Genomic DNA, 27596 nt, shown 5'->3' with positions numbered 1-27596 from the left:
TCACAATAGGCGAAATATGGTTAGATACCTAACTAGAGAGTGTAATGTTTAATTTCTCATAGAGTCATTTTCCTTCAAAATACCTAAGTGAGAAAAAATCACTAGAGCGTAATGAGTAAGAGCATGGAGTTTAGAGTAAAGGTCTAGGTACAGATGTGCTTCAGTTACCTACTTGTTTTTTGACTTTTCAGGTCACTTGCCCATCCAAGCCAAGCATCCTGAGTTGCCAAATGGGAACACTATCACTCACATCAGAAGACTGTAAATGGTAGGTGCTGCTGGTAACACAGTACACATCTTCAGTATGATTCTGATCATTATTTCTCTCTAACATAGCAGAACTAAGGTGTCAGAAGTTCAACTAAGGTACTGGAAGTCTACATTTGGATTTGTATATTCGTTTTTAAAATTTCAGTTTTATTGAGGTGTAAGGGATACATAAAATAGTAAGATATTTAAAGTGTATATCATAGTGGTTTGATATACATACACAGTGTGAGAAGATTCTCTCCATCTATTTCGATTAATGCATCCAAGTTCTACTCTTTAAGCAAATTTCAATTATATAATACGTTGTTATCCACTTACAGTCACCGTGTTTCACATTAGATCCTCAGACCTCACTCATAACTGTACATTAGTACCTTTTACCAACTTATTTCTTCCACCCTGCTGCCCCTGGCAATCATTGAATTTCTACTTTCTCTTGCTATGCGTTTGACTTTTGCTTTTTTTAGATTTCACATAAAAACAATACACGTATTTGCCTTTCTCTGTCTGGCTTCTCTCGCTTAGCATAAGGCCCTCCAGTTTCATCCATGTTGTCAAAACAGCAAGATTTCTTTTTATCTCATGGCTGAATAATATTCCATTGTATATACGTACCATATCGTCTTTACCCATTCACACACAGATGAATACTTAGGTTGCAGCCATATTTCGCCCATTGTGAATAAGGCTGCAATAACATGGGTGTGCAGATATTTCTTTGAGATCCTGTTTTCGCTCCCTTTGGACACATACCCAGAAGTGGGGTTGCTGGATCATGTGGTGTTTCTATTTTTTTTTTTTATTTTTTGAGGAACTTCCCTGTTGTTTTCCAAAGTGGCTGCACCAATTTGTATTCCCAAGGATTCTCATAACCTCTAATGCTTTCCTAGACTCATCTCCATAGGATGAGTTTTTAATATAATGCCTGAAAATTTCTTCAAAGTTCAGTATGAGAAAGAGTGGTATCTCATCCTGATGCTAGGATGTTTCTGAGGACTCTGTCCATTGCATGATCTTTTAAGAGTGACTGGTGGGAATCCTCCATTCATATCACAAGTGTGTGTGTGTGTGTGTGTGTGTGTGTGTGTGTGTGTGTGTGACACTCTGTTTTCATCCTGGCTTCAATCATCATATGTTAAAAGAAAAATAGAGAAGGTTTTTGACAGTTTGGTATGTGATTAATTTGTAAATGAGATAGACACACATACACACACCCACACCCACCCCCCCCCACACACACACACACATAATAGGGTGATGCTTAATGATTTCCAGAGTGAGATCTTTTCAGATAGTAGACTGTGCTAATGAGTTACTTCTGATGCTCTGATGAGGGATCGACTGGTAGTAGGAAATAGTATGTGTCTTTTTGCTTAAAAATGAAAGTTTAAGGAAGGTTAACGATGGTTTAAGAAAATTTTGAAAAATGATTATTTGAGCCATAAAGACCATACAATTATCAAAATAATATTTGGCAAAAAATGGCCACATCTGCAGGTTCTACGTGGGATATTTTATTTTATTTTTTTTTAAATTTTTTTTTTCAACGTTTATTTATTTTTGGGACAGAGAGAGACAGAGCATGAACGGGGGAGGGGCAGAGAGAGAGGGAGACACAGAATCGGAAACAGGCTCCAGGCTCTGAGCCATCAGCCCAGAGCCTGACGCGGGGCTCGAACTCACGGACCGCGAGATCGTGACCTGGCTGAAGTCGGACGCTTAACCGACTGCGCCACCCAGGCGCCCCAACGTGGGATATTTTAAAGCCATTTAGGCACTCCATGGAGCCATTTAATAGAGGATATTCTATTTCTAGCTCTATTTCTGGATTTTTTTTCTATTACTATCTATTGCTTTAAAGGTCAGAGTGAAGATTTCACAGGTATGGTTCACCCTTGCTATTAATATAGATATTGCCCTCTATTCTCATTTAAGAAAGAAAATATGTTACATGTGAAATATATAAAATGTCAAACAAAATGTATAAAATCTTATTCTATTTTATATTCATGCTCCACAGTGTAGAGCATTGAAGTGAGTTATTTCAAATGAAACTCTAGGAGCTAATTTGATTGTAAGATTATATAAATATTGTAAGGAAAAATGAGGTATGATTCTTCCAAATTGAAGCTGCCAAACAGGGACCAAAATGATTAAAATTGTGCCTCCTGAATATAAGTACACCTCCAAAATTGTTTAGTTTTACATAACATATGCCTCCACATTGTTGTACAGGAAATTATTGTATCTAAATTGTAAAATTAATGTGGCTAATGTGATTTTATTAAAAAAAAATCAGGGGCGCCTGGGTGGCGCAGTCGGTTAAGCGTCCGACTTCAGCCAGGTCACGATCTCGAGGTCCGTGAGTTCGAGCCCCGCGTCGGGCTCTGGGCTGATGGCTCAGAGCCTGGATCCTGTTTCCGATTCTGTGTCTCCCTCTCTCTCTGCCCCTCCCCCGTTCATGCTCTGTCTCTCTCTGTCCCAAAAATAAAATAAAAACATTGAAAAAAAAATTAAAAAAAAAATCATCACTTTGCAGAAATAAATGCATCCAACAATAGAATCAATGTATTAGCTTAGGTTTGGGTAACATAAAAATTACATGCTGGAGAAAACCCAACAGCAATGAGAAATAGTTAAAACAAAAATATTTCCTTAAACCTTGAAAGTTTTTTTCACCAGATTCTTTTCGTTGGTTTGAAAAAAAAAAAAAAAAAACAAAAAAAACGAAACACAAAAACCTTTCAAATTATTTTAGAAATACTTAGAATGTGGCAGTTCTTAATTTGTATATGCCATGGATACTACTCTCATTTTTGAATACGCGGACAGTTGAGGAATTCAATTACGTACATGTTGCTTATTCAGCTTTATTTAACTCTGGATATGTTTGCTCTCCACGGAGTCCCAAGGTCTTTGGGCTTGTGCATTGAGTCAAGAGTAAATGAGAACCAGGTCACAACAGGTTCAGATGCAGAGTCTAGACAGCTCTATTTGATTCTGTTTGGCAAAACATACTCTCCTACACCTAATTCTCATAACTATCATTCAAAGGAAGCTCTAAATATAGAGGGTTCTGGAAAAAACTATTTAGTGGAAGTTAAGCCAAAACCTTCATATTATGGGAGGAAAAAAGCATGGTTTATAGATGGCAGTGATAAAGTTTCATTATCTTTGTGGAATATGAAATTCACTAAAATGTGGGTTACAATATGTATTGTGTATAACATTTTATGGTGTAACTGAACAGCACACGTGAACAAGGAAAATATAAGAAAACCAGCTGAAGTAAATTTAAGAAATTAAAGAATACATCCATTTCACAGAAAGAGTAGTTTAAATGATATAAAGTTTAATACGAATAATTTAGCAAGTGGAAACGTAACTATTGCCATTGCCAGAATAATCACACCTAACATTGAGCACATATGTTATTCTGGAAACTGTTCATTGTAGGACACGTAATATTTATTCCATTTTTAAACTGTTGTTTCTTACATGTGTATTGTGTCCTAGGTAAATCATTTACTCCTAGGAAAAGAGAAATAAGACATGATAAGATCTTTGCCTGAGATCATGAGGGAGCCATGGTTTTCTCCATATTTAGAAGATTTACGAAGTGAGGGCTATAGTGGTTGAATGACTTGTGAAATGTCACACAGCAAGTGAGAGATAGAGACGGGCTACCAATCCATTGCACCTGACCCCAAAGCCCATCTTTTCATAGACCTGTTGGGAGGAGAGAGATAACCATTATTAATGCAAACTTCTTTGTTTTCCTACATCAAGATCTTGGTCGTTTATTAATTCTGTCCCCGTGTTCTCCTGCTCTTCTGTGCATGTGTTCACATGCATGTGCGTGTGTGTAGTGGTGATAATGATAATGGTTTTCTGTATTTTCTTTGACATAAAAGTTTAGGAATTTGATAAGGATGGGAAGGTACTCGAAAGAAAAATTCTTGTACTCCATTTAAAGCCTAAGGATTCTTATACCTACTTTTATCGATTTCTTGGTTTCTTTTACATGGTTTCCTAAGACCACTATGAAATGAAGGACAAAGACCCTTTAACAAGAAGGAAACGACAAATGAACTATTAAAATCTTCTTCTCTTTCAGCATATGATATTTTTGTTTCAGAAATTCTTTCATTTTAATTATAATACTTTCAACTAATCTTCACAAGAATTTTTCCAAAATATCTTTTAATGTGAAGCAATTACTGGCATTATAAAACACACCATATATTACCCAGCATTAAAGGGTCTCAAAATAGGGCCACTAGTTATGGTGATGCCCGCTGGTGGCAGAGGACAGTCAAGAGGACATCTCAGTGTGGTTTTAGGTTTCCTACAAATATGAAGAGCCATATTCTCTACAGTTCATTAGTTAGAGAGGATGTTTTTCCTAAAAAAATGTTTAATACAAAAGTTTTACTACCATAGTCAAACACAAATGAGATATTGTTCCAATGTGAGATATAAGCTCAACGTTGTACATGTCAGAAATGTCCTTCTAAGAGGTTTATTGAACAGTATCTTGGAAGGTTACCACTTAAGAAAATAAGATAAAGATTTATACACACAAGATGAGTTAAGAGCCACTTGATTCAGCAAGTACAATCTTCACAGGGATATCTAGTGATCTTTCAGTTTGATTAGCACTCATTCTTTTTTCTTCCTCCTGATTCTCTTTATTTACTAATATGCAGTGAAACGTCGCATTTTTCTTCAAATTTATTATTTATCCTGTGCTTTCTAACAGTTATTTGTAGAGTATTTGTTGTGCTACATTCACTGTGGCAAAGATACGGCCTAGTGTACTTTATTTTGTGGCTTACATAATTTTTACTGAAACATTTGTTTTACCTTATTTACTCAATGAAGGTACCTATTTTTTGTAACCACTAATTATGATACATAATATTGGTATAATATTGGTATTTGTCTGTATAACTATATTTACCAATTATTTAACACATTGTGTTGCTGGTTTCATAAAAAAAATTTCAGACTCCAGCAGTTTTGAAAAGCTGTGGTATGTTATACTTCATTTTATAGTAGATAGAATATTACCACATTGTCAGAACATATAAATTCCTATTGGATTAAGTTATACAATTTACTGTATGATTTCACCACCACCAATATGCCATTAAACTACTTGAAAATCACATTACATACTTGATCTTAAAACACCCCAAGTCCCTATATAATCTTGATATAGATCAAATGTACCAGCATTTCTTACTCTCAGAAATTTAAAATGATTTTTAAATATGCCTTCTCAGTGACATTTCTCTACTGTTAGTCTGATCCTTAGCATTTGGTTCTCATGAACCATCAAAACCTAACCAGATATTTCTCTCTGCTACCATATTTTAAATTTGTAGGTATGAAAGGTACTTATTATTATAAACTTATGTTGTCCAATAAACTAGCTATTAGTGAACATGTAAAATATTAACTCTGAGAACATGTAACTCATTGGGAAAATTATTTCAAGGGTCTAAAAAGTAAATTAACTGTACTCTTTTCTTTGCATCCCTTAGTAACAACTGTTCTAAATATTTTTGGATTATAGACTTCTCTGAGAAAAAACCCACAAAACTCTAGACCTTTCTTAAAAAAAACACCTGTTTATGAACAAGTTGGGATATCAGAACCATGGGCAGCAGGAGCTGAGACAAAGAAATCCAATACAGAGGAACAGTGACCAGACTTCAGGTAGAAGTTCCAGGTTGAGCAATCGATAGAGTGTCCCAATGGGGTGCCATGAGATTGGGTTAAATGCAATTGCAACTGGAGCCCAAGACTTAGCACAAGTGTTGGACACTGACAGCGGGGGGCTTCAAGAGCAACACAATTCCAGAATCTAATCATTGAGATTCGAGTGATAAGGATTTTCATAACATTCCTCTATGAGGGATAAGGGGTTTAAGGAACTGGTTCTAGCCCAGTTCCCCCCCCCCCCAATGAGGGATAAGGGGTTTAAGGAACTGGATAGAGCATAACAGGAATGTTAGCACCCTGGCTAGGCTGGCTGTGCTCAGGGTTAGGCTATAGCGCCTATGAGGAAAGTCAGCATGACTGTACTGACACGGCAGAAGGGGAGAAAGTAGCCGAGAATGTTGTACTCCCCAGAAAAACAGTTGTGTGTGGATCTCAGAACTTGTCATATTACTCAAAACGGCTGAACATGGTGATTGTAGTATTTCTCAGAATCTAAGTGGTATCCCAACTCCACACTTCTCTTACCCAGGACCTTTGGAATACAGTTAAAATCTATGATAATCACAGTTTACTTCACAGTATGGCTACATAGTAAGTATACAGACGCTTAAGTTGGCTTGCCCAGCTTCATCTTTCAACTCAATCAACAACTAGCTATGAGACTTTAGATCCTGCCTTCTGGACTCTAGTTACAAATCTGTAAGATAAATATGCAAATAATATCCAGCCCAAAGGGAAGTTGTAAAGCTAAATGAGAACATGTGTAAAGCATTTAGAGCAATACTTGACACGTAGCATGTGCTCATTTAATCTGTCACATATATGTTACATTTTGTTCAGTAGATTACTTTCATTCTAAGTCTTTGAAATGGTAAATAGTGCACAAAGTCCCAATTTTCAGATACTTTCACATGACAACCCATGTATTATTAGACTCTCATTAAGAGTTTTGGGGATCTGGATTCATTCCAACGCATATAATTTCCTGGTGACAGAGTCACCAGGCCCACTAAATTATTACCCCACGTTGATGACAACTTAAATGTTCTATGTGTCATCTGGGTGATTTTGCGTCATGAACAGACTATTTATTCTGCAAAACTCAAAATTTTAAAACATGTTTGAATGGAAAACACGTAAGACTCATAGGGTCATAGCTCATACTTGGCAACAGTTAGACAGGAGCCTCTCTAAAGAATGGCACATTTTCACCAGAAGCTGTCTTAAAATTTTATAACTAGAATATAGGCATCAGCATAAGAAAAAAAGAAAAGAGATTTCTGAGGTGATTCCTATGAGCATCAATGTGCAATATATTATATAACATTCTTTTCCACAGAGCTTCCAAACCCAATAAGCTCTAAAGAGACTAACGTCTGCTTTTTGGTGACGCCATGCTCTGCCACCCTCTCATGTGCCTTACCTTCACCTCCCAGCATGGGTATTGTGGAACCCAAGAAGATTAGACAATCAGGTGCCCAGTCACAGTGCATTCTATGTTGTGCTCTCTCTTAATAAGCACTAATTGAATTTCATCAAATAATCATAATTCCAATTATAATGGTGATAATACATTCTCTGAAGAAAAAATATTTGTTATCTTCCTGTCTCCCAGAGAGAGCTATTACCTCAGGTGAGATGTATGAATAGATTTAAACTAACCACATCAGCAATATCTTAAATACCAAATATTGTAGAATTTCCTGGAGAAACTGAAGACCAAATTTAATTTGTCTTTTTTCAATTATTTTTAAAGGTTTTTAACCCCAAACAGAAATCTCATTTTGCTATTTCCTTTTGTGCTTATGGTCTCACCTGAAAAACTAGTATTTATATGTTGCCCAATTTTTTTTTTCTTTTTCTTTTTCTTGTAATTTTTTCAATTCTCTTATTCTTATTATTCTATTATTCTCCTTTAGCATTTTTTCCATTTGTCGAGAAGTTAAACATTTGAAATGTTATTCTGTTTTCCTTCTCTTTTTAAATGTACACATTGGTTTGTTTATATGTATGATTTCTTTGCCAGCTAAATTATGATATTCTAACTGGAAAAGTGATTTTTTATGATTTTGAGCCACAACATCTATAAAGATTCAAGATACATTATAATTGTTCAGCTAATTATTTCTGACAAGATTATTAATTATAAATATATGAAATGCTTTCATTTTCTTGTAATAAAATTAACACTGAACACTAAAACTTTTTATATTAGCCCTCCATTACTGTTAGGATATATATTTCCCTTATCATATGATGAGTCACGTTTATTTAAGAGGTTGGTATTTTGCAGTGAGAATACAAATTTTTAAGAAATGGAAAGAAAAACTAACCAATAAATCTTATGAAAGGACCAAAGCTTTGGAATGTCATAAAAATCTCTAGTGATAACTGTAATGAGACATGTGATAAGTAATATTATAATGACATACTATAAGAGGGACTTTACATTTGAAAATCCCCAACTGTAAGAAAACAAAACAGAATATAATCATGTTAACCAATTGAAAAATAGCACTGAACTTTCAAAAAGACATAATTTTGTCCTTTCATGTTTCATTGAGAAACATTGTCCATCTGGGTATGTTTGTGTTCTGATGGGGTTCATGCACCCCCTCGTACATGCTCAGTGGGAGGCAGGTGGAAGGATGTGAAGTAAAATCTTTCTTTTCCCCCAGAAGATTGATGTTTGGGACTTAAAGCAAATATGCTGTGTGTTTTTTCATGAGAACATATTCCTTGCCACCATTACAGATCTACTTATTTGAAGATACATTTAATTTTCGTTTGAGAAATAATACGAAAAAAAACGACATCATCCACTTTGACTTGTTGCTTTAGGTGTTCTACTCACCTCTAGTGCATAACCCAAGTGACCCCCAAAGAGCCATTCAGTAAACGCAGGTAAGAATCACAGGTGTTTTGCTCACAACTGTATCCTCAGTGTGTAGCAAGGCTCTCAAATGTCATTTAACAAATATTTTATTAATATAGTCAAAAACACATCACTGAATGAATGGAAGGACTTATAGTCAATAATTTTACACCAACTGTCTTATATGATAAAGTAACAATATAAGTATGTGCACAAGCATCACTCAGATTTCCGGAACTCTGTAACACAGTAGACAGCAGAAGTTTGGGGACTTAGGTGCTGCATAGATTTTCATTCAAATTCCTTCACTGGATTTAAAAAAGCAAAAAATCCTCATATGAGAAAAGGAGACTCAATATCCCCCTTAGTTTGCTGCTGACAGGATTAACATATATAATACCGAGTTTATGAAAGCCATCCAAATAGTGGACACTTTTTCCCCACATCAAAGTTTACACATCTATATTAACGTTTTAAAGAAATGCCTACAATACAATTGAAGATATTCAACAAAAATAACTGACAAATATGGAGCAAAATGTATTTTCAAAGAGAATTAAAAAACTGGGATAGATTTTAGAATATTATTTGATCCATTCCATACATGGTAAGAGGCAATGTTCCTAACTATAAAAATACATCCCTTTAAGCTTGAAGATATGCACATAGACATACTTTGCCTTTACTTGTTCAACAATGACTTCCTATCTTTTTTTAAAATGTTTTCTTCATTTTTGAGACAGAGAGAGACAGAGTCTGAGCAGGGGAGGGGCAGAGAGAGAGGGAGACACAGAATCCGAAGCAGGCTCCAGGCTCTAGGCTGTCAGCACAGAGCCCGATACAGGGCTGGAACCCATGAACTGTGAGATCATGACCTGAGCCGAAGTCGGAAGCTTAACTGACTGAACCACCCGGGTGCCCCATGACTTCCTGTTTTTAAGTGCCCTCATTGGTTATTTACATAGAGAATAAGCAGTCATTCTATTCAGAACAATAACAATACTAGCAATAATTTTAAGACAATGATCTGTTTATTATTCTTTTCCCTCTAATATTGGAAAAGTCCAAATTAATTTGCCTTCTCCTCAATGGAGATGTTTATGCTTTCCTTTCATATTGTAAATTTGATGACTGACGTAATTCAACTTTTACTTATTTTATAAACACTTGGTTTCCTTGAATAAAAATCAAATTAATAAGATTTTCTAATTTCGTTTCTTTTGACATTACCTCTGTTCCAGCCCCCCCCCCCCCAAAATCCAGTTAGGGTCCTATGAATTGCTTTTCCAAATACCTAGTGCGGAATGCCCAAATCCACCCAACAGCACTTCATATCTGATTTTAAAATGAAGGAATTACTTTCCTAGTTTGGATGTTTTGGGACAGTAACTGTAACACAATCCTTCCACTTAGTTCCTTTTATTTTAGTCCAGATAGTGACTGTTCCCTGAAAGCTGCATTCTTGGGACTCTCCTTTTTTAATTACAATTGTTCCCATACTATTAGCTAAATCCTTGTAGGTCAATGAAATTATAACTCCAAACCTGCATAAAAGTCTTTAATGTCTTGTTTACCATTTCTTTTATCTTCCTTACTAAGTACACCTTTTTTTTTTTGAGGATCTGCTATATGAAAGAAGTGCTAGAATAAACTTAAGGCATTTTCCTGACACCAAAGGATTAGAAACTAATGAATAAATCACAAGCATTTCTCAGTGTTTGGTAGAACCACACATTCCCTAGGAAACATTTGAGAAAAAAAAAATTGAATTGAGGCCAAAAAACAAAAGAAAACAAACAAACAAAACAGTGGTTATTTCTTGTTTATATTCTACTACCTCTGTTACATACAGACAATTCAGGAAGCTATATACAGTCTGGAAAATGGTGGATAATAAGACAGATGGAATCTGGGACCTTAAATGTCTTCATTGAGCAGAGACAACTACCTTCTGTGGACAACCTACCTTCCTCGAGACATTTAAGTGAAACAGAAGTAAATTTCTACCTTGTCTGATCCACTGTATGTGGGTATCTTTATAACTGTTGCTTAAGGCAGCATGAAGTGTGCTTTCTTTTTTTTTTTTTTTTTTTTTTTTTTTTTTTTAAATTTTTTTTTTCAACGTTTATTTATTTTTGGGACAGAGAGAGACAGAGCATGAATGGGGGAGGGGCAGAGAGAGAGGGAGACACAGAATCGGAAACAGGCTCCAGGCTCTGAGCCATCAGCCCAGAGCCCGACGCGGGGCTCGAACTCACGGACCGCGAGATCGTGACCTGGCTGAAGTCGGACGCTTAACCGACTGCGCCACCCAGGCGCCCCGAAGTGTGCTTTCTAATATCAAAACCTGGAAACTTTCTAGCTGATAGAACTCTCCTCTCTAGTTCCATCTCCCAACTACTGCATTATGGTCTTTGTCACTCTAATGTCATTTCCCCTTTCTTCACTGGGAAAAATTCTTCTCCAAGCTCAAATATTATAGACAGCTTGTCCCTAATTCATTCAAACAGCTTTTCATTCAAACCATTCAGTTCCCCAAGAATTAGCTACCTGATGAAGAATCCTACGATAAAATACAATTTTGAGACATAGTCTAAGAAAGTTTGAGGCGAGTGACTTTTGTTTAACTCTTTAACTTTGTTATTATGACACTTATGTAATATAAACTGCAATACTCTGTGTAAATTTTTTTTTTTTTTTTTTTAAATTTTTTTTTTCAACGTTTTTATTTATTTTTGGGACAGAGAGAGACAGAGCATGAACGGGGGAGGGGCAGAGAGAGAGGGAGACACAGAATCGGAAACAGGCTCCAGGCTCTGAGCCATCAGCCCAGAGCCCGACGCGGGGCTCGAACTCACGGACCGCGAGATCGTGACCTGGCTGAAGTCGGACGCTCAACCGACTGCGCCACCCAGGCGCCCCTACTCTGTGTAAATTAAAAACAACCCAACTTACTTGAAGAAAAATCAAACACATATTGTGTCCAATCTCTCAGTGTTTGGGTGTCAAGGCTGATAAGGCTATCTCATAAAGAAAAAAATAAAATGAAAAGATTTGACTCATAGTTCAAAGTTGAGAAGGAATGTCATCTGTGCCTACAGAGCAAATACCCTGCCTTCAAGCCAAGAGTTCATTATTCCTCTACATCACTCAGCATCTCTACTTGAACACACGTGCATTTAGCTCTGCATCACTGAAAACTGTAAGAATGATTTACACTTTGTCAAAAAAAATCAGTTTTTAAGAAAATTCCTTCTAAAAATTCAAATCTTTGTTTAAAATCAGCAGGTATCTACTACATATATATATATATATATATATATGGCATGTTTCATATATAAAAAAGAGTAGACTCCTATTTATTTTAAATATATATATATATACTTATATATTATGATATATATATTTAAATATAAAGTAGCATGAAGAAAATATTTGAATATTTGAAGGTATCAATGCTATTTTGAACTGTATTTGGTCATTCTAACTCAACAAAGCTTTCTAAGGATACATTGTATAAAAAGATGAAGGGATGCCTGGGTGGTGTCCAGCTTCTGCTCAGGTCCTGATCTCACAGTTCATGGGTTCGAGCCCCACTCCGGGCTCTGTGTTGACAGCTCAGAGCCTGGAGCCTGCTTTGAATTCTGTGTCCCCCCCCCCCTCTCTGTCCCTCCCCCACTCATGGTCTGTCTCTCTCTCAAAAATAAATAAAAATTTTTAAATTAAAAAAAAAGAAGAAGAAGAAAGAAGGGGCACCTGGGTGGCTCAGTCGGTTAAACATCCACCTCTTGATTTTGACTCTCACTGTTAGTGAGATCAATGAGCCCGGCCTTGGGCTCTGCACCGACAGCACGGAGCCTGCTTGGTATTCTCTCACTCCCTCTCTCTCTCTCTCTCTCAAAGTAAATAAATAAACTTAAAAACAAAAGAAGAAGGGGTGCCTGGGTGGCTCAGTTGGTTAAGCATCCAACTTGGGCTCAGGTCATGACCTCACAGTTTGTGGGTTGGAGCCCCGCGTCGGGCTCTGTGCTGACAGCTCAGATCCTGGAGCCTGCTTCAGATTCTGTGTCTCCCTCTCTCTCTGCCCCTCCCCCGCTCACACTCTGTCTCTCCCTCTCTCTCAAAAAAAATAATAGTAATAATTTTTTAAAAAAGACAAATAACAATTTCAGCCAATTAATTCTGAACGGAGGTAAGCCTTCGGTCATTCAAAAGCCTAGCAGACCAGATACCAGCTGTCAACCAGGAAAGAGAACATTATAGAGAAAAAATAACAAGGTCCTATAGCAGAACAAAAAGAATATGCAAGAAATTTCTTGAACCAATCTGGGATATGGGCAGACCTGGCATAAGAATCTTACTTAGCTCAAAGCACTATTAGAAATTCCTTAATTAGTGTAAGACCATAGACAAAACTTTGGTCCATTCACAGACCATCTTGTAGTTCTCAAGTTCATAAATCATCTTCTCATATTTTTCAGGTCTCCTATTTAGAGCTGAGCAAAAGGGAAGGTTTTTAGTCATTTGAATGAAAAATAATAACAGTTAACATTTTAGAGTGCTTCCTTTGTGTCAGGATTCACATCAACTTGCATTATCTCTAATTTTTTAAGAACTGGAAAGTAGTAATATAATTATTCTTTTACAGATGAATAAACTGGGTCTTAAAAAAGAATTATCTTGTTCAAGGTCATAATGCCAGTAAGCGTTGGAGGTTGGTCTATCTCCAAATACCACTCTCGGAAGTCCTACCATATATTACCATGGGTGCTTACATACAGTAACATGTATAATGTGGGGCTGACATTTGATAATATGAACATATACTGACAGTCTCAAAGCTTCCTTCCAAAGACTGAGAGTTTTAAGACTATGTACAATGAAATACTGTTTAAAATCTCAAATCTGTCTGCTGGAACCCACAATTTAGTCTTAAGTTTCAAAATAGGGAAATTAAAATTATATTAAACATAAATTGTGTAGAAAAAAGATAGTATCACTTTATTTTCTAAACAAGCTAAAAAATTAAAAGGAGCTGAAAAGCCCACATTTGCAAACCCAACCTGAAATATCTTTATGTGAACTACTCACACTTTACACATTTTTATATAAGCGCTGTCAAAAACTGCACTGCTTTTTTGAAGCTGGAAATAAAATTGCAAACCTTGGAAAGAAGGGTTTTATTACCCATCCATAAAATTCCAGTTTACAAAGAGCTAGAATATATGCTATGGTAACCTGATCGTGCATAAAAGGGGTGATACACTCAATGGCTCACATTACTTTAATTAAAAACCTGCTTAGGGTTACTTCAGGTTGGACAGAAGCACAGAAATAGAAGTCACAAGATTTATATTCTTGATATTTCCCCTAACAGGAATCCTGCATAATATGAAGATTGGCTTATTTCCATGTCAGAGAGCAATCAATATAAACTAAATGTGAGATGCACAATGCTTGTATTTGAGGGTGGGAATATTGCATTATCCATTCATAAAGTTCCTTTCAGGGCTGACTGCCTGGTTGCTATCCAATCACGTCCACAAACTTATAAAATTTTACCTAAAAGTAATCAATGACTCCCCCAACAAAAAATATTTTACCTAAAAATACATGGGAGGAGTACCCCAATGAAAACTATATTTAAAAAATTATTAGAGAAAATACCATAGGCATATTCCAGGGGGTGGGGCGAGGGGGTTGTTAACAAAGAGAGTTAAATTGGGAACACCTCTGCAAATAAACAGAATGTGAGTCTCGAAAGTGAGAACCTGACCAAATGGAGGAGGAAAGTGGAAACAGATTTGACTAGTGAAACAGAATCCTGGAAATTAGAAAAATTAGTTTTTACACAGATCCACTGATTAGTAGAACACCTTACACGGGGGTGTAATTTTTCACAATCCATTTGTTAATTCTTCTAATTATCGTAACAACCCTAAGAGTTGCAAAAGGCAGATAATATCATCCTCATTTTACAAAATGGAAACAAATCCCAAGAGCTCAGATGGCCCACTTAACCTTTCTGCAAAGTTACAAATGGACAGAGGAAACCTTCAAACCCACAGTCCCTACTTCAGATCAAGGACCCTTTCTAAAGTAATAAACTATCTCACCGACATAGTCTAATGTTGAAATTGAGGAGAATGGGTATTCAAAAATGAAAAAAATTAATCAACCTTCTTCACTTTATGACCTGGAATAATTAAGACTTAGTTTCAAGTAACCTATGGACGGTCCAAGAGACTAACAAGAAAGGTCCCTCATCTCTGTTATTATTACAAATGGAATAAAGAAAATGCTTAACATTGGGCATGATGATGTGTTACGTTTTAATAGACTATGATAACAATCTTTCAGTTACCCATTTAAACTGCAGTGGATTAGGATCAGGCTAGTTTCCTGACTTGCTTACAATTTGAAGATAATAAGCAATCTTGCACTAGAATTGATCATTTTCTTTCACTGAAGCCAATTCCAACTTCCACAAACCATGGTTTCACATGTGGTGATGCCCCACCACACGAAGGAACTATACAAAGAACTGGGACAAAAAGATAATACAATTACTACTCTCACTAAGTAACAGTCTATTGATTCTAAATTAGCTAGCTATATACCAGTTCATTAATATATTTATGACAAGTCAACAAACCACAAAAAGGACCATTCTATACAAACCCTGAAGATGGTTATTTCTAAAAATATGTTTCAATTACTACAGCACTTCTATTTCTAAAATGTACTTCATTCTATTCTCTTTCTTCCCAGATTTTACCTCAAAGTCAATAAGGTTGATTAATTTTTCATTTCTGAGTGCTAACTCTACTCTTCCTTTTTGACATTAGACCATGTTGATCAGATAGTATATTATGTAGAAAATGGGGTGGAAATGACACCTACAATTACTTTCTGTCTCAGGCATCAATATATATGGGACCTTTTGGAGGCTTTGCTTATAAAGTTAAATGGACTTACTTATTCTAAGATATGTGATATTTATTTTTCAAAATGAAAAAAAAATTAAACATCTCAGAAAAGTTTGAAAACTGACACAATAACAAGGCAATTTATTTAGTCCTTTAATGAGAATATACTTTTACTGAACAAAAATCTATGGACAATAAAGAATATATCAATTATTCTTAAAACTCAGCCTCATTATTCAGCAGGAAATTAAGCCTGAACACAGGACAGTATGACCAAAATTACCAGATGCTTTCATAGAATGCAGATACTGCTCTAATGAATTCTGTTCTCATGGAAAATTCCACCTCATTTTATAAGATTCAAAATTGGTTCTCTAATGGATTGGAAACACTGGAGTTGCTGGCTAACAGGCGGAACATAACCTTACTTTATGAAACAATTTGTTCAAATATTTTTTTCTTAGGAAGTACCATTCCTTGTCAATAGCAGGTTTTACAATATCTTGTGTTTCTTAATTTTTTAGAAGTTTTTATGTTCTAAGATTAGAAAGAAACTGAAATGTGCAAAGTAGTGAAGAAACCATCCATATCTTACAAATCCCTACTACCCAGAATCAACCACCAATAATATCTTAGCATATCTGTTGTTAGTATTTTCTTAAAGAAAATCATTTTATCCTTTCTGTTTAAGAAATAAAATTATGAAAAAAGCAAATAAAAGAAATAAAATGGTCAAATATGTTAAGCCACTATTTCTTAGAAAAACTACATGAAAGGGTGTGATCCAGTATGATTGTTCACTGTGAAATATGAAGATACTAGCAGTTTCAATGTGCCGATCTTGTCTCTTCTTACTTCCTAACTTTTAATGTGAATATGCTTAAACTTACCTTCTCTTGGTTTTAACATTTAGTTGTTTCTGTTAAAAATATTACTGTTTGTTGCTAAGTTTTAGTTTTCTATTTAAATAGATGCAAGCTTGCCATTATTTTCCCCTTTGTGGTCTTTTTTTTTTCTGCATTCTTTATTTTGATTCGAACATCACTTGGCTTGATTTTATTGCCATATTAAAATTGTGCTCTCAACTAATTCAAATTCTGTAATTGGCCTTTAATTAGCTAATATCAAAAAAATTAATTAAAAGGAATACCATGTTGGCATGATATTTCTAATTTTAATTTCCAATGTTTACTTAAAAATTAGTTAAGGAAGTGAGCTATTTTTAAGACTGGTCTTGATGCTGTACTGATGCTGAAACTTTGATTCTAATCTTCAACCCTTCTGAATTCGTAGAACACACGCAATTATGTTAGCATATCAAGATGAATTATACTGAAATTACAGGTTCACCTTTCTAATAGACGTACTAACACACAAGGCAGGAGAGTAAGAAAGGCAAAACTGGAGATATGATGAAAAGGGAAGAAAAAGGAAGAATCTCCTGCCTTTGTCACAATTCAGCAGTTTGTCATCTGAACAAACTGCTTTCTTCAAACTCATGCCACAGTAACCCAACACAAGAACAGGTCTCAGAGTCTGCCCCAGTGAGAACCCATGGCCCGCAGTTGATTTAACTGATTTTCAAGGGCTGATTATGGCAGTCTAATGTTCATACGTTGGACCCCAGGTTATTAAATAAGACGGAAGAATCATCTGTGATTTGTTGGGATCCCCATTTAAATTTTACATGCACTGATTTGAAAATGATGTATTCTGATTCAAAGGGTGTTATGGTTTTGACAAGCTATATGACACTCTCAGCTACTTGCCCAGGCACATGACAGTCACATTAAAGCTCAGGATGAAATAACACGTCTGACAAAATGGATAACCTGTGACAAAACAGCTCATTGTGCTTATGAATCAACCTACCATCAGACATGCTTAGTACCCAAGAGGCCAGCAGTATCACCAGAAGAACATTCCCAACCAAGAATAATTAGATTTCTCTGGAAGCAGCTTTCAGAATAAGCTTTCAGACTGTCACAATTAAAAGCAAAAGCTTACTATCAGATATGGAAGTATTATAACGCCCTTTCAAAGTAAATAAATGTGTAAATATCACATGGAAGTAAGGGTTTTGGTAAGTTTTCAAGATAATTGGGAAACAAATTTTACCTATCCCTGGAATGATAAGACAATAAGTAACTGAAACCCCACATCACTCAGGAACAGCATATGGGGGTGGGGTAGCACAACTATTCATGGCTTCCCTTCGTTGAATGGCACAGGTTCCCAAAGGAAAGAGGGCAGCGGTCTTTGACAAAACTAAAGGCAAAACCCACAGATACAGATCCAGCCTCACTTAATCCATCTTCAAGGTATCGATAAAGGAGAAGCTACCAGGTTCAATAACATAATTTAGAGGTGGTACATAGGCACAGAAAAGTAAAGGTATGAGCACAGTCTCTAATGGCAAGAGAGGTATAAAGAACGAAGTCATTGTCTGGTGTTATAAAGAGCTTGATGCAGTGATTATTCACACACACACACACACACACACACACACACACACACACACATGCCTTTAGTACAGTTAATCAGACCACTACTTAAATATTGGTCAATATACTAGATATATTGCAAATGACAGGTAGAGCCACAATTCCATATATGTTTTATGCAGTTGGATTAAGAGAAAAAAGGTGAACACATTAACATTACTCAACTGTAAACGTCAGCTTTATCATAAGACAATCTGTGGTAAGGAAATATTTAAGAAATCTGTTAGTGATTATCTTTTAAAATTGTCCTCTAGTCTGTATAGACTTGGTCAGCAGAAATATTTGGAATTGAGCAGTTGAAATTTTCCAAAATTACTTCTAAATATCTAATTTTTTAAAAAAGGAACAATGTAAGATTGTCAAGATTAATTTAAATATTAGCTCCATGTGAACTTAAGGATGCAAAAAGCTACAGTGGAATTTTATGGAGAGTTTATCTCCTAGCAAGAAATCCATTAGGACTTGTGAGGTTTGTCCATTTTTTAAGTGGCATCCTAAAAGCAAATTAAAAAGAAAACTATTAATTTTTATTCAAATATAAGTACTTGCCAGAGATGAATAGCTGATTAATAAGTTGCTTATTCATATTTGAACCTACCTTTCTGACAGTAACTTTTAAAAATAATTACTGTAAATTTAATATCTTGATCATTTATGCAGAAAGATACTGGTTATAATGGTAGCAGTTAACCTCCCATGTACTTTTAGTAAATTTTCTGCCTTAAAAAAGTGTATTCAGCTTCAAGAGCTGCTCTGTTAGCTTTAGAGATAAGTAATCACTCAAGAAGGAACTGACAACTGACTCCTTGGTTATAGAAAAGGCTTTTACATGTCAATTCAATGTATTCATTCTTCAGTTCAAGTTCAGTATTTTTTTTTTCGATTTGTAAATGTGCTGGTAGAAGATATGGAAACTTGGTAACTGCATCAATATAAGTGTCAATATATTCTGTATCTGTCAATTTGGTTTAATTTACTGCCTAAGATACATTAAAAACATTTTTCACTTACCTTGCTCAACGTGTCCATTTTGGTACACCACCCTTCTCTTTCCCTTAGAAATACCTCAGAAGCAATAAGGTCATCTTAGTAAATCAAGATTTATCCTTTTCTGGTCATGCTATTTCACAGTACTGATTTCTAACTTACAGACAAAGACAATCAAATCAACTAGGCATGGCCATCTGGAGTTTGAAACAACCAAATAACAGAATAACTGTTAAATGTATTAGTGTAGCTCTCTGAGTGGCATTTTCCCTTGTGTCATCATGCTAAGTACTCAGGGATATATCCATCCCATAATTTGAGACATCTAAGCCTGCAGGCAAGAAGTAGATAGAAACCAAATGAAGTTTAAAATACAGAAAATTGATTAGACATAGAATTGAATTAACACCTAGAAATTAGATTGCTTATTTAATTATTTCATTTAGTTTTCATTTTCCTTCAATTACTTTGCAATCTTTTATAATAAATGAAGCCAAATCATAGAGAGAATAAGTTTTGGCTTTCCTTTTTTTTATAAAATTCACCCATTGCATAAACTAGAAATGTTAAAATATTTGGTTAACTATTAATGTGTTTTAGGCAACATGAATGCAGCTTGAAGAAGACCCAGATAAAGGAAAGTGATTTTGCTAATGATTTCAAATTTCTTCAGCTTTCAATGTTAAAAACAAATGCGAAATTATCTAAAAAGAATGTTTTTGAGACAAAAGTGGTTTTAAAAAATCAGTATCAACTGACATAAAATGCTATTACAAATTCTATATAAGCAAGGCTCTTGGAACTGATGTATTTATGTCTTTACTGGAGGTATTAAAAAGAATGTTCTAAATATGTATAACTAGAGACAAACATAAATACGTTGGGAAATGAAATAGAAATAGCAAGCATTATGGCAGAATTATCACACACACACACACACACACACACACACACACACACACACACACACAGAGTTAAACAACTTAAGAATAAGGTAGAATATTAGATCAAAATTACCACCACTAGATTGTCCATGTTTATTGGTAGGCCATGCATCATAACCTATGTTTATTGGCAGGTCATGAATCTTTCAGACAGAAAGAAAGAATTTTGGTATTTAATCATAAAACATAGATGATCAAAACCTCTGCTTACCTAGGACTAACATTTGAATTGAAAATATATGGAGATGAAGGTAAGAGTTGCACTTAATCCTACTATATGCATGTCTTGTCTCTATACCCAAGTTGGAGCAGTGGTTGGCCCAGAAGTCTCATGACGTAATCAAGTTAGCACGTACCTGCCATGATCTCTGGGGCAAACACCAAGATGCAATGTCAGCTCCCAAATGCCAACCTTCTTCAAGCAGCCATACGGCCTTGCAATTCTATTATAAATTTAGCCCACTGGGTTAGAATTAGAGATCTGTATTTTTATTCAGTAACTCTCTATCAAAATAAAAATCCTAGAAGACAATGTTCGACGCTACCACAAGTGACTAATGCTAATCTCTTTCCATCCTACAATCCCAAGGGACATGATGTAATTCCATCATTAATGGTTATCTACAGCAAAAATTCTCTATATCACGACTGCTGTAAGTCATACAACACACTCTCCAGATGAGGATCACTGGCTTAATTTAAATCAATGGATGAGGTTCCTTTCCAATAAGGAACCTAGCTGAGAGGCTCCTGTGCAGCCTAAGACAGGTGAGATGGAGAGATATGGTTCAATGCATGGGCATTATCAGTGAACAATACAGGTGTATTGATTGAACTAGACTTATTTTCCATTTAATTCTGAATTATTTAATATTCTTATTTCTATATACATATCTATTTTTCTATTCTCTCCACAAAAAAAGGGAGACAATATCTGTTTGTTTGTTTTTAATTTTAGAGATAAAGAGCAAGAGTGTAGAAGAGGGGCAGAGGGAAAGAGAAAGAATCTTAAGCAAGCTCCAAGCTCAGCATGTAGCCCAATACACGGCTCAATCTCACGACCGTGAGATCATGTCTTCAGCCAAAATCAAGAGTTGGCCATTCAATTGACTGAACGACCCAGGCGCCCCCCCACCCTATTTTATTTTATTTATTTTTAACAATATCTGTTTCATATTCTACAATTTCTATACGATAGCATAATAAAAATCATCTACCAGCATACTTCTGTAGGAGACTTAGGGGAAACTCAAAGACATTTTGATGAAGTAGAAACTCCTTAGCAACATCCAGCAACAAAGATGAACTGTCCCATGTGTTAGCCTATACAATTTCCATATAATCATCATAACAAATAATAACTGGAAAATTTAATATCTTTCCTGAAAATTTTCCCTAAGTTACATTTGGTAATTCTTAAAGTTAATTATGGAAGAATAAAGTGGCAGAATATTTTTGAAAAAATTTTTTGATGTTTATTCACTTTTGAGAGAGAGAAAGAGAGAGAGAGAGAGAGAGAGGATGAGTGGGGGAGGGATAGAGAGAGAGGGACACACAGAATCTGAAGCAGGCTCCAGGCTCTGAGCCAAAGTCAAACACTTAACCAACTGAGCCACCCAGGTACCCCCCCCCCACTTTTTTATTTTTTGATGTTTATTCACTTCTGACACACACACACACACACACACACACACACACACACACACACACAAAGAGAGAGAAAATGGCAGAATATTTTTAATAAATATTTGCTCCTTAGATCAACATTTTTAAAATTCTAACTAGAAGATTTAATTGAAGAGTTTCATGTCTTTTGAAAACTATATTTTAGGAGAATTCTAATATATAAGAGGATAGGATCACATAATCATTCATATGGAGCCATTTTTAAGGAATCAAAACATCAAATGTTCAAGTGAGTTCTTTCTAAAAACCTTCTGCCTTTAAGGAAATTGAAGAGTCCAAGACCAGGATAGGACATAATGAATGAATTCCATGCCCTACAAAATCTTCAAAAAGAGTGAAATAAATTCTATTTATTCTATGGATAAACACTTGCATTTGCAGCTTTCTTTTCTGAAACTATTTCTGAATTTTTTTTCAATGAAATTAACAGATCTAACATCTTCAGGGCAATAATGTATGATAAGGTATCTACTGTGTGAATAGCCATGTTGATGCAATAACCCATGTCTGTGAAAATCTAAGTCTGAATCACAAAACTTTCCATTTTGAAGCCATTAATTGCCATTCAGATCATCCTAGATAGATGTAAACTGAAATGCACTTAGGTGTTCTAGTGACAGCAAGAAAGCCTTCGATAAGTACTGAAATTTTGTAAAGATGTCAAGTATTTCCATCAGGTCTCTCAACCTGACAGTGAATCAGGATATCAGTGGAATCCTTACGGAAAGCTGTCCTACAGAGTCTACAGCTACAGCTGCTATAGTCTGGGTGACTGTGCTTCCAAGAAAACAGAGATAAGAGCTAAGGAGTGATTGCCAGAGAGTCTGTCTATTCCTCTCTACTTGGGTTTAAGAAAATTGGAAAGGAAAATTATTTTGATTTATTGACCTCTGAAAATACATATTCCCCAATGATTTAAAAATTGGTACCTATCATCTTATTTTTAGCTCACGTGGTTAAAATGTTTTACAAACGCAATGATAAGATATTCAAAAGAAAGTTATACTGCAAAGTTACATGATATATACTGTGCTTCTCAAGGAGTGGTGTAATTCAAATTATTTATATTATTTTACACTTGGAAATCATCTGTGATGTTTTTGACTGTATCTCCTGTCTCAAGGAAGCTGATAATTAACAATTTCAAATGATCTATTAAAATGGAAATAAACTCAGAAGCAACAGATCTTCCAAAGCATTGTCTAGGTTACTTTTTAATACTGTCACATTTTAAAAAGTATGTTTAAACTAAGAAATAATGTAGCAGTTCTATGTTTTAGATACAATTTGAATGATTTGAATTTAGCTCCAAATATTAGTATCACTAATATTATTTTAAATTATGTAAAACAAAGAAATGTATAGTCTTTTCAGAATCTCAAAAAAGGTTTGGGGCTTCTGGATGGCTCAGTCAGTTAAGCATCTGACTTCAGCTCTGGTTATGATCTTACAGTTCGTGAGTTCAAGCCCTATATCAGGCTCTCCGCTGTCAGCACAGAGCCTCCTTTGGGATCCTCTGTCTCCCTCTCTCTCTGTCTACCCCTCCCCTGTGTGCTCTGTCTCTCAAAAATAAATAAACATAAAACAAAGAAATAGTCTAATGCACTTTAGTTAATTTTTATCACAAAGGATATACTATAATTTAATTGTAAATATTATGACATAATAATATGAATCCCAGTGGCTTGGAACAGCAACTAAATTAACATGTTGTTTAATTGAACCAGTATATCAATTGACGTTAGACCTACAAATACACCAGGGCTTCTAATAGATTTCAGTGACGAATCTAGTATATACAAGTTTTTCATATTTCACAGAGATAATATTTTACAATTTTGATCATAATTTAAATCAACTATGGCAAAGTGTTGAATCTCTCTGGATGGTACTCTAAAAATGACCAGTAATAACTGAACTTCCATAAAAGGTCATTTATAAGATCTATTATCTGTTGAAACCTGTATTCTAAAAAAGTTAAATATAATATGTATGATGTTTATAAAGTATCTTACTACTTTTAATTGGCATATAATGAGAGTATTTGTTATTCACAAATATGCAGAAGTATGTAATGGGTTTTATTTATTTTTAATTTTGTTTTGTTTTTTAAAATTTCTTTTCCCTGTTACTTTTATATCATTACATCATGGTACTGTATTATTTTACTTACTGCACTTCAATATTCATTATGAACAATTTTTCTCTGTCTTTATATACATACATACATACCCTCCCACACCACACCACTGGTGTGGTATCTGTATATGTACCATATACGAAGATATGTATCCTATATGTATATGATATATGTATATATAATATATATGATAAAAATACCAAAACGTGTTATTGAGTGTCATATGTTATAGCATTTGTCATACAAAACTTTCACCATATTTAAAATACATTAAACTTACAATGAGGTATGCTGGACCAAGTGGAATATTCTGGTTCTTTCTAATAATTATTTTTATAAAAATAAAAAAATCTAAGGGTTAAAAGTTTTGAAGTGAAGATTTTATTTTAGGCTTAATCATTGACACAGTTTATAGAAATGTACATTCCTTTCTTTCATCCTGTACATAAGTATTTATCAGAGTCATGCAAATGCTCTACACAGCAGTAAAAAGATGGAAGCCAGTGACCAAATGGAGTGAAATTTTTAAAGACTAATGTCCCTCTTATAGGAAAAATGTATAAAATTATTTGTACACTCTGATTCCAACTATAAAATCAGGACATAGGAAAAAATGGAAAGAAACAACAGTGGTGATAACTGTATCTAGTTCATAGCTTTTAATACTATATATTTTGAATTGAAAAACTCTTCAGGGTAAAGACTTGGTTCATTTTTCTTTTTATGGTACACAAGGAATTAGATAAATAAGTCACATTTGCTTGAAACTATTCTAACATCCCTGAATATGTGTGAGTTTTCCAGACTTTCATAAGCTTGTGCATGTACGATCACTTTAATATTAGAACCGCCATTGTGCATGAGAGAGTTAATGAGGGTATCTTCACCTCACTCCACAGCCCATTCTTTAAGAAAGCAGTACAATTCTTCCTGAGAGAAATACAGGTTCCAATGTTTCCTATACTTGCTGAAAAGACCCACAGATATTACATTTACACAGCATACACCATGACAAAGAGAGAGACTTTTAGTACTCTTCAAGAACGGTAGAAATGACAGCAGTTCAACAAAACTGCTGTTCCTCGCTTGGTCCCCAGTAAACTTAGTGGTTGTTCTTAATTCATCAGGCTGCTCTTCCTGACCTTGCTTAGAGCCTCAAGAGTTCACGTAACTCCCAATAGTGCCTTATTAGTCTAGGGAATAGCTTGGCATTAGTTAGTAACAATCAAGTGAAGAAAAATAGCTAGAACTGTCCTACCACAATGGTAAGAGAGTTTTAAAATGAAACCCTGAAACCTTTTTTCAAATCTTTGATCAAAATACATAATAGAAGCTACCCAGTTGTGCCATGAAATGGCTCTTGTCAGACTGTTGAGAACTGAGAACAAACTAAGGGTTGATGGGGGGTGGGAGGGAGGAGAGGGTGGGTGATGGGTACTGAGGAGGGCACCTTTTGGGATGAGCACTGGGTGTTGTATGGAAACCAATTTGACAATAAATTTCATATAAAAAAAAAAAAAAAAAAAAGAAATGGCTCTTGTCTAGCCTGGTTGTATTAGCTACATGGGAGAAAATCTGCGCACTCTGGGATCAGCACAAATATATGCATTTGAAAAATGATTTTAAAAATATGTTCAAATTAAAATGCTTGACATTTCTAGTCAGAATAATAATTATAGAGTACCTAAAGCTGTTATATAAAATACTGTTTCATTACATAGGGGAAAAATGATGTAAATACACATAAAAATTATCTATCATCGATCCAAATATATATGCCTGAAATAAGATAATATAAAATTGTGGCAAAGAAGTTCAACTATTATGTTGGAAAATCCGAGCTCCATAACAGTAATAAACCACACACTATAGACAAACTGATAGCAAAGACGAAAGAAAAATCAATTAAAAAGAAATCACTCAAACAATGGAAAAATGCTATCATTTGTTCCATTTTGTAATGTAAATATGTAACTAGGAAATGGATTCTATATGTTCCTAATGGTCTGTTGTATTTTCCACATTTACTGTGCTCATTTTCCATTAAAACCCTGTGTATATATCCCAATTGTATGTTCCTTTAAGCTCCTTTTCTAAATCTTCATCTTTTCTATAGAACAAAGTTAGAATACAAGAAACACAGATATTATGTATGCTAAAGTATTACTAACACTTATTTAAATATTTAAGACTGTTGTGTGATATATTTATCAGGTAATGTTGACTTATGCATCCTGCAAGATTACTTTTACATTTTATAGTGAAAGTCTCTCTTGAGAGATTTGTTAATTACTTTCCTCAGAATGGTGGGGATTTTTCTGGGATTAGGAACAAACACTTCAACCTATAAAATAACTAAATTATGGTATAAAAGTAATAACCAATATTCATCCTGAATTAATTTCAGACTAATCGGAATTCCAACAGGCTGCCCGGGAGCAGTTTCACCCCTACCTCTGCCCGATCCTCCGGGGTTGCCAGAGGAAGCTCTGTGAGTTAGCACTGAAGCCCTTCTCTATGCTACCTCCCTTACCTCTCACCCCAGACCACTATAGAAACACTTCAATTTTGGAGGTACCAACGGTTGTGAGGAGAAAAGGCGGCTGAGGGTTCCCATGATTCAGCACTTTAATACCTGTCTGCCGTCGGACAGGATAAAACATCGGAGTCGCTGAGATGTGGAGCACTTGTGACTTCATGACTTCCTCAAAGTCAGTTGTATATTTAAATTGATAAAAAAGTGGTACAGAAGTCAGTTACACAGTGATCATCTTCCTGCTAACTGCTACCACACTGAAGGGCGGTTTTCATCACTGTAATGAAAACTTTGGCAGTTTGTGTGGGTCTGTCATCATCTTTCACCCACCATGATATTCTCATGATTTAACTCAAGATTTTCACTTTTTCCATTAGTTTGGACCGTTTTATCCGACAGCAGCTACTAGCACCAGTTTTATTGTGATCTATGGGTAAGAGGGCCATCATGAAGACTCATGACTGTATTCTAATAATACAGTAAACCAAACAGTTAAATGGCTGCACACAACCAAAATCTAATGAATGCTATCTTTATGTCTTTATCAGTTGTTCCGGGACTTTTGGATACATTTTTCCTTTGTACATACACCAGCTGTAGCAGATAGCTCTGGTTATCTACATAACACTAATTCCCACTTTTTCCTTTCAGAGCCCTGATGAGTTTGAGACATCAATGTATCCAGAAAAAAAGGAGGAGCCTGGAATCTAAAGGGCATCCTGGAGCCCCTATATTAGCCCCGTGGCTTCCTGTAATGTCGGACAAATAAATATGCTTCTGTTCAAGCCACTGTAGTAGGATCTTCTATTACTTGCACACAAATTCCGAATTAACATGCTGTTTTTAAACATGATTTAGTGTCACTCTGTGATATTTTAGAATAGTATATGTGCCCCACTTGAATAAAGAGGGAATTCACATATGCATATTTTTATTCACATGCTTAGTATATGCCTCTTTAAGCAATCAAAAGAAAAATACCCAAATGTACACTT

General features: G+C 35.2%; 2 long non-coding RNA genes across 3 annotated transcripts in view; one reads left to right on the top strand and one right to left on the bottom strand.

The window, feature by feature from the left end:
- LOC147577543 (uncharacterized) overlaps positions 1 to 27596 on the bottom strand; it is a 544234-nt gene that overhangs the window by 345864 nt on the left and 170774 nt on the right. The gene's annotated exons all lie outside the window — the stretch shown is intronic.
- Positions 118 to 27380, top strand: LOC147577544 (uncharacterized). Its single transcript, XR_015240384.1, has 3 exons — positions 118 to 268; positions 26473 to 26556; positions 27253 to 27380. It is a non-coding gene; the product is annotated as an uncharacterized LOC147577544 (long non-coding RNA).

Source organism: Puma concolor, chromosome C2 (genome assembly GCF_028749965.1).
Source record: "Puma concolor isolate L17-30 chromosome C2, mPumCon1.1.hap2, whole genome shotgun sequence".
NCBI lineage: Eukaryota > Metazoa > Chordata > Mammalia > Carnivora > Felidae > Puma > Puma concolor.
Note: the sequence above shows the minus strand (reverse complement) of the source record. Positions and strands in the feature narration are given on the sequence as shown.